The sequence below is a fragment of the Rattus norvegicus genome, chromosome 2 (assembly GCF_021556685.1).
Source record: "Rattus norvegicus strain SHRSP/BbbUtx chromosome 2, alternate assembly SHRSP_T2T, whole genome shotgun sequence".
NCBI classification, from domain to species: domain Eukaryota; kingdom Metazoa; phylum Chordata; class Mammalia; order Rodentia; family Muridae; genus Rattus; species Rattus norvegicus.
The window spans coordinates 118,985,836-118,998,182 of record NC_141535.1 but is presented as its reverse complement, the minus strand read 5'-3'; the positions used below and the strand labels follow the sequence as shown (position 1 = coordinate 118,998,182).

General features: G+C 45.8%; 1 long non-coding RNA gene across 11 annotated transcripts in view; it reads right to left on the bottom strand.

The window, feature by feature from the left end:
- Window positions 1-12,347, bottom strand: part of LOC120100803 (uncharacterized) — a 50,248-nt gene that overhangs the window by 37,531 nt on the left and 370 nt on the right. For 3 of the 11 annotated variants that reach the window (XR_015671581.1, XR_015671582.1, XR_015671585.1), the window contains exons 2-4: window positions 11,381-11,563; window positions 1,219-1,352; window positions 470-586 (exon numbers count right to left, since the gene is read on the bottom strand). This is a non-coding gene — a long non-coding RNA (uncharacterized LOC120100803). The remainder of the gene's footprint in view (window positions 1-469; window positions 587-1,218; window positions 1,353-11,380; window positions 11,564-12,347) is intronic. The other 8 variants (XR_015671584.1, XR_015671583.1, XR_015671586.1 and 5 more) reach the window with 3 other exon arrangements.

Sequence of the window (12,347 nt, the reverse complement as noted above, 5' to 3'; positions counted from 1 at the left end):
ACAAAGAATCAAATATTTCCCATAGCAATAAAATAGGATTTTCCTGAGGGAATTTGGAAAATTGCCTCCAATGTTCCAATTGATAAGCTTTTGCAGGAGAAAGAGTGCATTTTGGGGTAATAAATCGCCAACTGACATGTTCTGCACAAAGCAGCAGTGTTTGATACCAAGCTGCAGGGATGGGAGCACAAAGGCATCAATTATCCCAAAATAGACTGGGGCAGAGTCCAGTGAGCTATTAGTTCTTTAGGCTGCGTCCACAGGGGATGGAGAGAAAGGGGGATTTGGCAATCAGCTGGTTAATTTGATCACTGTAGACAACTGCACTGTATAATTTAGGTCGGAAACAAACCCTGACCTGGAGTTCCTAATTTGGAACATTCATCAAATTAATCAAATAATTGTGAATTCTCGATTTCACTGAGTCCTCAAACAGAGTTCCAGGGACACAGATCAAGTGCCTACTTACCGTCACCAGCAACATGTGGCGTTTCACTGTCTGGGCATCTGTGTCTTTCTGCTTCAGGCTTCGTGGCCACCTCCTCCTATCCCACTCTTCTCTCCCAAAATGAGTTTCTTTTCTGCCCTGTAAGGAAACGGATCCATAAGCCACAGAAACCCTCGCCGCGCATACACATGAGCACTGTGTAGCACCCTGCTGGCGCTATGGCGTACCCTCTGTGGTGACTGCCTCAGCAGAAAGGCTCCCTGTCTCAATACACCCAACCTTTGCCATCTTCTCCAGAGCCCACCACGCTACTTCCCAGAACCCTTGTGTCTTTTAGACTTTCAGCTTTTCCCTTTGTACTGGTTCAGGCAACTCAGCAAATAAACAACTGATCCTATGGTGGGAGGAGGGCAACTTCAAACAGGATCGCTATGTTTAAATTAGCAGGAACTTTCTGGAAAGCAATGACAACAGGCATTGAAGTGGATTTTAGACGTTCAGATCATAGACCCAATAAACCTTGGGAATCAGGGCGCAGGGGTTGTTTTTCTTTGTTTGAAATATGTAAGATAAGGAGGGAGCTTAATTTTAAAGATATCTTTGGTACTATTGTGACTGGGAAAGAAAATTTATATACAGCCATGAAGGGATCCATTTCTGTAGCAGTTTTTAATGTCCAGGGCAAATATCACCAAGGGAGAAGTTGTACAAATACTGGAAGAGGGCCCATGTTGAAAACGGGGGGCAGGGTGGGGGGGAACGTTCAGTACCTGTAACTACGCAGGTGGGGGTGAAGCCCTCTGTAAAGCAGGCCACTTCAGCATGAAGGGTGCCATGTCTGTCGCAGGGCTGCCCCGCCCCTCGGCAGCAAGCACAGTCTACAGCATGGACAAGTAATAAATCTCTGTTGAATGAATGAATGAGGAGTTTTATTTCTGTCTAATTAAATAACTCCATATGGAGAAGTACCCAGGGAGCAGTGAGGAGACAGGGTCTCGCCAATTACATCAGCCAAATCAACCGTGGCAATTAATTTGGGGCAGATGCTGGAGCCAAATCCTGCAATGCAAAGGCAGAACCGAGCTCGCTCATTTAGTCCTCACAGTTAAAGCGTATGGAACAGTCGAGAAAGGCCGGTAACAACCAACAGCAGCTCCTGACTATCACGACAGGACTGTGGCTTTTACTTTCCTACAGGGTCCCAACTTTCTACCTGTTACTTGGAAGGAAATTCCAAGTCTCCCCGTCTTGACTTAACTTTTCTGTCACCTCTTGAAAGGCTCCTCTGCCATTTAATCCTGAGTCACATTATGGCACCAATATGCTGAACTCGGTGCCACCAACATCACCAGGAGCCACACATTTGTTAAATCCAGACTTTAACCCTCTGCCCTCAACTCGATGACCCCGATTCCATTTGCCTTTTCCTCCTTTTGGACCCCAAAACAATATACCTGTCTCCCATCCTACAACTTTTAAACAACCAAGTGTTCAAAGGACTTGACAAGTCTGAATTATTTCTCTGGAGAGCTGAAGCCCCCATATCACATATCTCATGGCCAACAGCATGTTCCATTAAACCTTCGAATCATCACATCAAAATGAAACGGCTTGTCTTCTGTCTGTAGGACTGACTCTGCTCACGGCATCACCCCAAATACAAGGGATCATTTGAGCTCCCATAGCCACCCCAACACAGTGCGCTTCAAACAGTCTTGTCTGTCAGCTGTTCAGCAGGAGAGCTTACTCATGAATGTGTCCTATTCATGTGTTCATGTGTGTTCTACACCTGGGTGAGAGCTACTTAGGTCCATCTCCTTCATCATTAGGATTCACCACCTAATGAAAGAAGCAGACAAACCAGGCACTGACAGAGTGTTCAAGAGCGTGAGTGTCGGTCCAATGCTACAGAGACGAAGAGTGGCTAAGTGAACCAAGAGTTAGGAATTCCTAAGACAGGAAGTGTGTCAGGAATGCGCAAGAATAAAGCCTGACTATTCCAGACAATCCTCCAGAGTTTGGGTGCTAACTCCCGATTGTTAGCCTAACTCCTCAATGTGAATAAGCTGAAAAATGAAAGAGAAGTAGCCCCTTTAAGAAGCAAACAGTACTTCATTAAAACACAGGCCCTGCTAGATGCCAAGAGACACTCGCGTATCTAGGAAGGCCAGCTGTCTTCACTCACCGGCTGAAAAAGGTACAAAGCCAGGTACTACACAGGGCCTCCCACTATTTGCATTAGGAAGGGAGATCCTTATAAGAAGTGTTAAGTACAAATAGATTGGTGTTTTGGGACATGTTCATGAAGAACCCAGAAGAAAACATAATCAACAGGAAGGCAGGAGACAATGGCGGATCTCTGTGAATTCCAGAGCAGCCTGGTCTACGTAGAGTTCAAGGCCAGCCAGGATTAAACAGTGAGACCCTCTCAGCCTTATAGAGTCGGCAGGCAGGGGAGGACAGGGTGATTGATAAAACAGTGGTCATCACTAGAAGGTCAAACAAGGTCTGTTTTCTGGGTTTCAACTACAAATGAATTCTTTTTTTTTTTAACTGCCCAGAGGGGATATAGTAATCACAAAGTCTCACACATGGAAGGTTGGGATCTAAAATGAGGAAGGGGTCATCAGTGATAGAGACAGCAGCACCAGTGGGAGGGCAGGAAGGCTGGAGCCTGGGAAAGGAGAGGCAGGACCCTCTTCCAGTGTAGGAGTGGAAGTGAAGGAAAGAGAGCCAGTCCTGGAACACCTCTGAGGAGTATTGCTGAGAGGTCAGGAGGGGCGAGAGAAAGGCTGAGGGAGCAGGTGATGCACCGGGCACAGGTCCTCCTCATGCTTCCTCACCCAGTAAGAGCGCACAGTGCTCCACGCTGCGGCCTTAACCCACCACACTACTCCCCTGGTGATTTTCACCTTCAAAAGGCTAACCTATGTCTTAGTTGGCTTACATTTCTGCTAATTTGCCTTTGTTTAAAACCATCTCTTCCCTCAATCACGACACTCATCTCTAAGCTGCCTGTGCATTTATCTATGCCCTGGAAATTAACCTCCATAGAAGTTTTTTTTTAAGATTTAGAAGACACATAAGTCATCCTTTCTAGGCTGCCTCGGAAAGTTGTGGTTCTATAGAATAAGTGTGGAGTGCGGCGTAAAAGAATTGCCGCTTACAGATCTCAGCGCTGTTCCTGTGCCACGTAGCAGAAGTTACAGGGTCAAAAGGTAAGAACCTTTACATTTTTAGTAGCTGCTGTCAAGGGCTCTCCAAAAATGTTCCAACAACATTACAGACAAGCTCTCATTAGATCTATCTGTGCATGAGAGAGGCAAAAAGAGCAAGGCATGAAGTTAACAGCTCTCGGCAAAAAAACAAAGCACACAGGAGTGTGTTTTACCGAAAACCACATAGCCATCCACTTCCAGGGTCCCAGCTCTCATCGCAAGGGACACTCGTGTGTCCAGCAACAATTCCCAATGCCCAGAATTGTTTTCTGGATATGCAAGAGAAGGGTACAGGGAATGCAGAGAATGAAAAATTATCAAAAATGACCACTGGCAGCCAGACCTTAGAAAAATCCAACAAGGTAGCATGCCCTGTATGCTACACATGTGTGTAAAATTCATGTATGTCTCACAGAGGACCCCACAGTAGATGAAGTAGATGAAAAATGTATGCATAAACATACATTTTTATAATTCCCAAACTTGCAGCCTTCTTGTTAGGATTAAAATGGGCTACAAGCTGCCCTTCCATCCTTCAGTTCTCAAAGGTACTGGCCCACCACAGCTGGACTCAGGTTCCCCACGTAGGATATGACTTAACCCACGCCCCCCCAGGGCAAACATCATTAGCAGGTGTCGGCAGCCATACACGGTGCAAGCACTGTGGTTCCGGGATTCTGGCTGATGAGGACGTATGTCTCATGGATTGTATTCATTCAATTGGCAGAGGACCTTCCCTCTGGGAAAGGACAGCATAACTACAGCAGGGATAATTTCTCTTCGAAATGTTCACTCAGAAAAGCTTCCAGGATGCAGGCTCACCCAGAGACTTGGGACATCCGTGAGCTGTGCTCTCACCTGCCAGGCACAACTCCTTTCCCCACATTTTCTAGGATGGCAGTCACCCACAAGCCCTCAGAGCAACCTCGGTCTGCTAAGTCAAAAGGACCAGCCAATGCATGGTCAGAGGAGAAGTTCAAGATATTCCAAGTATATTCCTCACACCCTCCCCTGAAATCTCACCCAACAGAACTCAATTATTATAAAATCACATCTGGGGCTGGAGAGATGACTCCATTTTAAAAGCACTTTCTTGTGCTTCCAGAAGTCCTAGGTTTGGTACCCAGAACCCGCAGGGCAGTTCACAACCATCCTGGAGAGCTGACATTCTCTTCTGGCCTCCTTGGGCACCAGGCATACACATGGCACACAGACACATGCAGGCCAAACAACTACTGATTAATTAAAGTCTGATATGGTCAGGCATGGTGGTTCTTGCCTATAATCTCAGCATTTTGTCCCAGAGACAGAGGCAGTTTAATCTACGTAGTTAACTCTAGGCAAGCCTTGGCTACCAAGTAAACCTTGAAAAATAAAAACCACCTGTCTAGCTGGGTAAAGTGAGTGCCCACAGTCCTAGCTAACGGCCTGTGAGACTAAGATGTCATCACTGAGCCTAGATATCCAGGGCCAACCTAGAGAACCAAGAGAGACCCCATCTTATCTTAAGAAAAGCAAAAGACAAAACAAACCAAAAGATCTGCTCCTTTCTGCCTTCTTTATAATGACAGGATATTCACTGTCCATTTCTAAAAATGAAAGGATAAAATCATGCAGCATCTGGCTCTAAAAGTTTCTGCTTTTTAAGCCAGGGACTTAAACTGGATAGCCTCAAACTTGGAACAATCCTCCTGCCTCACCTGCCTTAGGACATCAGATTTCGCCCACCTTAAGACCCTCATGGGTTAAGTGCTATAGGGTGATATGCTGTGATCAGGGGTGGCCTTGAAGCAGTCACAGCCACCCGTCTCCAGTGATAGGAGTAACATAGCCTTGAGCTCAGTCACACACAAAGAGCCCCATGACATCTGTGAGCTGCGCTCTCACTAACATGGAAGCCAAAATGATGGTCTGTGGTTACCACTGAGCCTGCAAGGCATGATGGGGAGGAGAGCCTGCAAGGCATGATGGGGAGGAGAGCCTGCAAGGCATGATGGGGAGGAGAGCCTGCAAGGCATGATGGGGAGGAGAGCCTGCAAGGCACGATGGGGAGGAGTAGACAGAGGATGAGTCTTGGGCTCAAGGGTGCAAATGGATGGGAGAAATATATGCTCTAGAGAACAGGCCTTAATTGAATGTTCTCAAGTAGCTGGTAGAGATGATTATGAAATAAATGTCCATGCTGAAGGACCTGCTAATCACTCAGATTAATCATTGCGCTGTGTGTGTGTGTTTGTGTGTACTCCATAGAGTGTCAATTAAAAATAAATCATACTTACAGACCAAAAGCTCATAAAACAGCTTTACTTAATGTTGTAAAAACTTACCCCTCATCAAAGAAGTTCTCTTTGCAGCAAAGAACTGAATCCCACCACTGATCAGACTACAAAGAACAACTGATTTTGGGGTGTCCATCCCCAGTGGGTGCATCTACAACTCAACTCCTGTTCCCAAGGCTCCTGGAACATTTCAGAAGGGGGCGGGGGGTCAGAAAGACTATAGAGCTGGAGGACCTGAAAGTCTTCCGTGTAATTGTAAGTCTTAGAAGTGACAGGGAAGCAACAGCCACACACAGTAACATGGCTGCCTAAGCAAGACCAGAACAACAACCACACTAATAGACATGCAACCATGGAAGGAGGACATCTCATGGTGCCCTGCCCTAGACAGGGGTAACTGGTGACTGCTGTTGACATGAGTTCCCAAGACGGTTGTCCATTGTCAGCTCTGAAATCATGTGCTCAAACAACATTGGGTGGATTCAGGATTGTGTGTGTGTGTCTGTGTCTGTGTCTGTGTGTCTGTGTCTGTGTCTGTGTCTGTGTCTGTGTCTGTGTCTGTGGTGTGCATGTGGTGTATGTGGTGTGTGTATGTGTGTATATGTGTTTGTGTCTGTGTGTGTATGTATGTATGTATGTATGTATGTGGGGGGATGTTTATGGGGGGGTGCCTGTGTCTTGTGGTGTGTGTGTCTGTCTGTGTGTGTCTGTGTATGTGTCTGTGTGTGTGGTATGTGTGTGTATGTGTGTCTCTGTGTGTGTATATATGTATGTATGTGTGGTGTGTGTGTTTGGTATCTATGTATGTGTGTGTGTCTATGTGTGTGCATGTGTGTGGTGTGTGTGTATGTGTGTGTGGTATGTGGGGTATGTGTGGTGTGTGTGTGGTATATGTTTGAGTCTGTATGTCTGTGTGTATGTGGTGTGTGTTTGAGTGTGTATGTGTGTGTCTGTGTGGTGTGTGTGTCTGAGAGTGTGTGTGTGAGTGTGTGTATGTGTGTGTGAGTGTGCGTGTGTGTTTAAAAAAAGACTTTCTTTTGAGAGGGAATGTGGAGGCAGAGCATGCAAGGGGTTGGAAGATTGCCTTGAGGAAATATGCTTAATAGATTATATTGGTTTCAAATGGCAGAATATCCCCTGTGGGAAAAGGAGAGGCTAGAAGGAAGAAAGGGAGGGGGAAATATATGTAACTTTATTTTAATGAAAATAAAAACAAATCATACCTCTCCTCTAAGGAGAAGGGGAAGGGCAATAGAGAGATGAATTCCTGAGGGGGGCTGGGCAGGAGGGAAGGGGCTGCTACTGGGAGGTAAAGTGAATAATAAATGAAAAAGAATAAAGAAATCACACTGGCACAAGAAGACTGACAATCATGTGAGAGATGTGTCTTAGAGCGGAGGAAGATGCAATCCCTCTTTACCTAGAGAAATACACCTGGAAGTGAGGAGACATGTGCAGATGCATTGTGCATTGCCCGTGAGCAGACTCCCCCTGTACCAACCCAGTGACTCCCCTCCTCAAGACAACTTTCTATTCATGTCCTAGGAAGCCTATGTGCCTCCCTCAGAGGAAGCCTGCCTAACCCTTCTGAGTGACTGAGACCTTACATGTACCTTTGGAAAGCTCTGGAGGTGACAGTCACCAAGGCCAGTCCAAGGGTCACATGCTGGAAGGGCACGCCCCTCGAAGGTCGAGCTGTCCTCGAAGGGCGCTCTGGAGGAGAGGACCCAGCACCTCTACGGCTCTAGCCTACTGTTACTTCTGACTATGACCCTAAGAGGGCCCTGCAAAGGACAATAGGTCCCTCAGGTCCTCAAAATAATCGGAAAAAAAAATCTTGTTTGTGTAAGAGTTCCAGAATGAAAGATAGAACTTGTGTGGCCTTGAACTCAGTGTGCATTCTCAAATGTGACACCCAAATTACAATCCATAAATGAAAACATCAACAAATTAAAGATTTCCACTCTCCAGATATGGAAGTAGTTAGAAGTCAAGCCACAGATGTAAGGGAAACACTCACGACTCAGTACTCTGTATCCATAACACATTAGAGGCAATATGTCATACGCAGAGAGATGCATGGCTTGTTTTCAGAATGTAAAGCGCTCACACAGAAATCTAAAGCAATATCCTAGGAAAAAATGGACAAAAGACCTGGAGAAGCAAACACGTTGTCACGGAGTGTGTGTGAGTGCTAAGGAGCCTCACAGGTGGACAGAATTCTAAGTTATTAATAACATGAAGATGATGTGACACGATTCCCCAGCCATCAGTATGTCTGTGTGTGTATCTATGTCACACACACACACACACACACACACACACACACACACACATATATATATATATATATATATATATATATATTACTAGCTAGAGTGTAAATAAGATGACTAGTTTGCAGCACGGTTTGGCAGGGTTTTCTTTTTATTCATTTATCCTGATACCAAGTAACTTGTGAAGACCACATGTCCATACTAAAATGTGTGCATGAATGTTCACTTAATCCTAACTGAAAACAAGGAAAAGTCAAAAGAGCCTTAAAGACAGAACTATACCGATGACTGTACCATGGGCCATGCGTGATCTGGGACACAGTCCCCCAGGGACAGATAAATTCACACAGAAGGATGGGTGAGCCTTAAAAGCCTATAAAGGGCTGTGTAGATGGATCCAAGCTTATAAGCACTGGCTGCTCTTCCGAGAACCCGAATTTGTTACCCAGAACCTAAATGGCAGCTCGAAACCCTCTCTAACTCTAGCCCCAGGGGACCTCACCCCCACTACTGGCCTCCACAGGCACACCCCTGGTGTACAGACGTGTGCACCAACCCAACACCCACAAGCATAAACATAAATAATTAAAAAAAATACTCTGCTGAAGAAAAGAAGCCAGGCCCCAAAGGCCACATATTTTCATTCCATTCAGGCGAAACCTAAGGACAATGCATGACTTCAAAAAACAGAGTTCAGGCTAGAGTGTATGAGGACAGTTACAAACAGGTGCAGAGGAGCGCTCTGAAGGGAGAGAGATGTATTCAGCCTCGGCTATGCTCACGGCTGCATGGGGGAAGCTATGTATTAGAAATCACCCAACTGCCACAGGCTTGGGTTGGTTGTAGTTCATTGTTTTGGTAGGATGAGAGTTAAGTGCCCACTCAACCATCGAGGTGTACTACCAATAACGTCACTCCTCCCTTCATAACTGATGCTAACACTTTAGAGAAATGTGGGGACCAAGAATGAGCCTGGGCCAACCACAAACAGGACCTCATGAAACTGGAAAACTCCTGTAGGGCAAAGGACATCACCGTCCAAGTGGCAGGCTGCACAAATTCTTTTCCGAGGGGATGCAAGCAAAGCACAGGGGTGGGGGTGGGTGGGGAAGGAGCTCGCTTAATGACGCACACAGAGCCGGGACTTCCATCCCCGACACAGCACTAATGAGCTATGGCGGCGCACACCTGTAATCTAACACTTAGGAGGCAGAGGCAGAAGGATCAGAAGTTCAAAATTATCCTCGGCTGCACAATAAATTTAAGAGCAGTCAGAGGTACAGGCGACCCTGTCATCTCCCCTCTCCTGCTTGTCTCTCTAGACATAGAAAGTGTATATATAGATCTAGACGTATAGATATATTCATGTATATGAAGCCGAATCCTAAAAATATCTCCTTTGCGTCATCTCTGGAACTGGCTGCAGAGAGAATGCTGGAGGCGCACATCAGCATTACTTCAGCAAATAATGAGTATGAGCACGTTTCTCTAAGAGCCACTCTGGTAAGTTGGATATCCCGTGCTCTGTGCTGCATAGCTACGCCAGAGACATCTTGGGAACACAATGTTTGCCCTGTTATAACCATTACCACTTAACTTCTGACTCTGTCAAGAGGTGGTCATTACATTTGGGCAATGGGCAGTGGTGACATTGGGAGAAAAGTATTTTCTTTTCATAGTGAACTTCTTTCTCCTACATGAGTAGAAAAAAATTAGTCAGCCTAGAATGTTGGCTTTTAAATGTACCGACCTCATTTTTTTTCAATTGAGCAAGTGTGCAGACGAGAACCATTCTGGAGATCCTCCCACTGTCTATTATTTTGCATATTCATATATGCAAATGTGCAAGTCCAATAGCTTGCCTGCGACATGGCCTCATTCTGAAGCTGTCCTAGAACTCACTCATCCTGTTCAGCTTCCCAGTGCCGTAATTGCAAGTCTGTGCCACCACTTCCAGATGTGCATATCTGATTTCACAGCATTTATGTGTACAGATTAAACATCTCTAATTCAAAATCTATAAACTAAATCAAAGTTTTTTGAGCACTAATATAAAGCTGAAACTTTAACATAGCCTCATGTGATGGGCCAAAGTCAGAATGCAGGCACACTAAAAGCCTGGTGTACAATTATTCCCATAGAGCCTCTATGGAGCCAAACGTATCTCACATTTAATTGTACTTTTTATACATAGGCAAATATTCCTGAGGAAATCTGGAATTCTCTCTTAGCTGGGTTCCTTGTCAGCTTGGCCCAAGCTAACATTATGTGGGAAGAGAAGCCTCAACTGACAAAATGCCTCCATCAAGACGGCCTTTACTCACGTCTGTACGCTGTTTCTTTCATTGATGATTGACAAGGAAGGGACCAGCCCATGAAGGGGTGGGTGACACCCATGGGCCGGTGGTCTAGAGTTGTATAAAAAAGTAGGCCTGAGCAAGCCATGAGGGGCAAGCCAGTAAGCAGCACTCCTCCATGGCCTCTGCTTCAGCTCCTGCCTCCAGGTTCCTGCCTTGAGTTCCTGTCCTGACTCCCCTCCGGGATAGAGTGTGACCTGAGAGACAGAAGCTGAAACACACACACACCATCTTTTTTTTTTTTAAATCACAGCAAGAGAGACCTAACTAAAACACATTCCAAACACTTCTGATCCCAGCTACGTTCGATACGGGTTACTCTCTGCCTGTTCTAAAACAGAGACCAAAGCGGACCGAGGTGGCCTTCCATCTGAGGTAGTAAAATGTGCCATATATGAACTCTATAAATAGCCACCTTTTAAAAATTAATTTACTGGTATCTGACTGCCTCAGGAAGCTCATTTCTCCAAAGAAATAACTTTTTAATATGTTTATATATATGTAGTCTGTCTTTGTTTAATTTTCCTATTGCTGTGATAAAGTATTCCAACCAAAAAAAAGGGGGTTCACTCCAGCTCGTAGTCCAAGAGCAAAGTCCATCATGGTGGGGAGTCAAGGCAACAGGATACATGGCAGCTGGTCACGTCATATGTACAAACAGGAAACAGCCCCAGTAATGCTCAGCTCGCTGAAGACCAAGTGTCACATGCTCAGCTCGCTTTCTTCTTAAGCAATTCAGGACTCCACTCCCACAGAGTGGGGTGCCTGTCACCCACAGTAGATCCCCCTCACACACACATACCTCAGTTAACCCAGTCAAGATAACCACCACAGGCAGGCCCAGTATTACAGGTGATACTAGGCCCCATCAGATCGGCAGTTTAGATTCACCATCACACAACTCTTACTCCAAATCCTTTTGGCTTCTGGTTTCAATCTACAGCTGCTGGCTTCTTGGGCTCAGTGATGATGCTCAGGCAGCTGCCTTAGGGGAACAGAGTAAAGGAACAGTGACCCAGAAGGAAGTGGGAGCCTCTGATGGCAATTACCAGACGACTATAAAAGATCCTAGGTGCCACAAAGGAAGGACAGGGTTGTGACAGCCCAATGGAACCAGTGTGCATCTCAGTTTAAGGAGCTTCTGTCCCTCCATGTTTCCCCAGCCAGGAGTTTTGCTAAGTTCCCAGGTGGACTCTCCTTTCAGACTCTGCCTTCTCAGGAAAGCCTCTCTCTGAATTGCCATAGATTGTGCTGTTGGTGTTACTGTAAAATGTGACTGCTCTGTACTGTTGGTAGGGTTGTCCCATATTTTCTGATAGAGCTTAGCCTTTCTTTATGTTTTAAACTCTTGAGGCTGGGGTGAAGGTGCACTCCTCTAATCCCAGCACCGAGGGAGAGGCAGGTAGATCTATGTGAGCTCCAAAGCCAACCCAGACTAGACAGTGAGATCATGTCTACAAAATATATCAAATTAAACCTCTATCTCCCTCCCTCCACCCTGTGACACAGTCTCATGTAACCGAAGCTGGCCTTGAACTCCTGACTCTTGGGCGTCGTCTTGAATGCTGAGATTCCAGGTGTACACCATCATGAAAAACTTACAACTTTCCATCTAAAACTCCCACACCCCTCCAAGCAGAGCTCAGAAACAACACACACAACTGGAGTTCAGCCTGGTAGAGAAGCACTGCTCCCCCTGAGCTCCAGTGGACCCGAAGTTCCCTCCTCTTCTATTTCTGTACTGTCCTCTTCTAGGCCCATCTCAATGG